Source organism: Helianthus annuus, chromosome 11 (genome assembly GCF_002127325.2).
Source record: "Helianthus annuus cultivar XRQ/B chromosome 11, HanXRQr2.0-SUNRISE, whole genome shotgun sequence".
NCBI classification, from domain to species: Eukaryota; Viridiplantae; Streptophyta; class Magnoliopsida; order Asterales; family Asteraceae; genus Helianthus; species Helianthus annuus.
Window position 1 is genome coordinate 163,976,628 of NC_035443.2, and position 2,510 is coordinate 163,979,137.

At 28.2% G+C, this 2,510-nt stretch overlaps 1 long non-coding RNA gene across 1 annotated transcript in view; it reads left to right on the top strand.

The window, feature by feature from the left end:
* The window catches only part of LOC118484117, a 3,315-nt gene extending 1,950 nt beyond the window's left edge, over positions 1-1,365 (top strand). Inside the window, exon 3 of the long non-coding RNA XR_004872752.1 lies at positions 1,354-1,365. This is a non-coding gene — a long non-coding RNA (uncharacterized LOC118484117). The remainder of the gene's footprint in view (positions 1-1,353) is intronic.
* The last annotated feature ends 1,145 nt before the right edge of the window (positions 1,366-2,510 follow it).

Consider the following 2,510-nt stretch of genomic DNA (forward strand, 5'->3'; position numbering starts at 1 on the left):
AAACTCATGTATTACGTGCAAACTATGAGAACTTTATTTGAACCCATTCAAATTCATTTTTTATACTTATCATAATTAGTAAAATACAATATTAAGCCATAAATTTACAAACTAAAATCTGCATGTATTCATAAATAATTTTTTTACACATGTGTAAAAATTTATCAAAAATAATTTTGAGAGAAACAATCAATTATTTGGAGTATTTTTTCTTAATGTTGTATTTCAATAATAACTAATCATTAGGATCCGCGCTTTGCAACTGTACCGTTAAATCGCAAAAATTGTAACCATAAAACATTGAACCACGCATGCGCATTGCGAAGTGTGAACTTGCAAAAATTAGAGACCAAAAGTAAAACATAGAAAAGAATAACTATGTCAGTTGTTAAACCGCACAAAAAAAACAAAAACAAATAAACAACGTAAAAACGTACGTTGAACCACAGCTGTGCGTCGGAGCATGTTAACTCGCAAATTTTAGACCGAAATGTTAAACGACAAATTTGTAAAATATGAAAAACATATGGGAAAATAGTTGAAAGTGGAAAAAAATTGGTGTTAAAAATGAATAATGATGGCGATACGTATTCACCCATGGCCGTGGGGAGCGGGTTTGCAAGTGGATCCAAAATGGGATGAGGTGATTTGCACACTATTGACTATTGGATCCACAATGTGATGACATGATTTGCACATAATTGACTGAGAAACAAAGCTAAATAAATAAACAAGTAACAAATACACATAAGACATAATCCACACATTGACTTTGCATGTTTGATAAATGAATTAAATAAATACGAGATTTTGCGTAACGCATGATAAACCCCAAAAGTTTAGTGAAAAATAGGAAGGGATCTACTCACAATTTGTGAAGCATTCCACAAATGATACTGCATTAGAGAATAAACATCCAAGAGAAAATCATCCTAGAATTTATATAATAACAAAATACTAATTAACCGAGATTTTATATATATATATATATATATATATATATATATATATATATATATATATATATATATATATATATATATATATATATATGTGGTAGGGTTCCAGCGTGAACAACCTCCCAAGAGTGAACTGCGTGAACGGATCTGGACCCTTGATTTTCTTTTTAGTTGTTAAGAGTAGGATTGTAATTATATAAAAAATTATATTTAAATCATTATTTTAATAACTGAATTAAGTTACATCTTTCCTATTTTAAATTCATTATCCACAATATCTTTTATTTCAATTTTATTTTTCAGATTTCATCACCATAATTCAAATTTTGATTTTTAAGATCCACGTAACCTTCATATTTCAACGGTATACACATGTGTACTTGGATATGCATAGAACAGTACGCATGTGTACTCACCATCGTACATATGTGTAATTAGCTACATAATACATACATAGAAACAAAACGTGTAAAACTATTTTATATTTAACAAATTACAAGTTCCATAATGTTTGCCAAACCAAGCAAAAAAACTTACAATTACAAGTTCTAGTTTCTTAAAAACAATAAACGCAACATAATCAGAAAAACAAAAAACATAGTCTTTTACAACTATTCGCCACGTTGTATGCTGAATCATCCTTATCGACCAAGCAAACAAACATACGTGAATCATCCTTATCGACCTCATACGTGAATCATCTTTATCGACCTTCCATCTTCACTTTTCTCGTTGAAGACATCTCCTATAATAGCACAAAAAAAAAACTCAGCAACTAATACTTTGCATAGTTCACAAAGTGTACATCAACAACTTTACCCATTCAATACACAAAAAATTATGAGATATAAAAAAAGCAGACGCTATACACATGTGTACATCGCATTAAAATTAGATCAAAATACACATGTCTACATCGCTTTAAAAACAGAGCAAAGTCAGAATACACATGTGTACATCGCGTTAAAAACAGAGCAAAATCAAAAAAATGAACAAAAAAAAAAAAGCTCAGCAACTAATACTTTGCATAATTCACAAGTGTACATCAACAACTTTACACATTCAATACATAAAAAAATCTGAGATATCACAAAAAACAGATGATATACACATGTGTACATCGCATTCAACATCATCTTTAAATATAAATGATGAGTAGATCTCCAAAATAAAATTACAAAAATATCAACTTGAATTAAAAAAAAAATATCATCATACTAATTTCAACAATTTTTTCTATCAAATGTCAACAAATAATCCTTTTTTTTCTTGCATACAAGATACTTAAATCTTTAAGCATCAAATCAACATTTTAAGTGAAATATCAATCATTTCAAATAATCACATATATATTAAAAATACTGGATCATCAAGTCTACATACCAAAGAGTTAAATATAAATTCTTTTAACTACCACTTGATAAAAAAATTAATAATTATTTGTTTTGCACCATCATGCATATCAACAAACTACTTATTCAGATTTTTTGGATTTTATAATTCTTAACCGGTCTCTCTCAAATCTCAATAAGCATTAACTTTAAATATTAT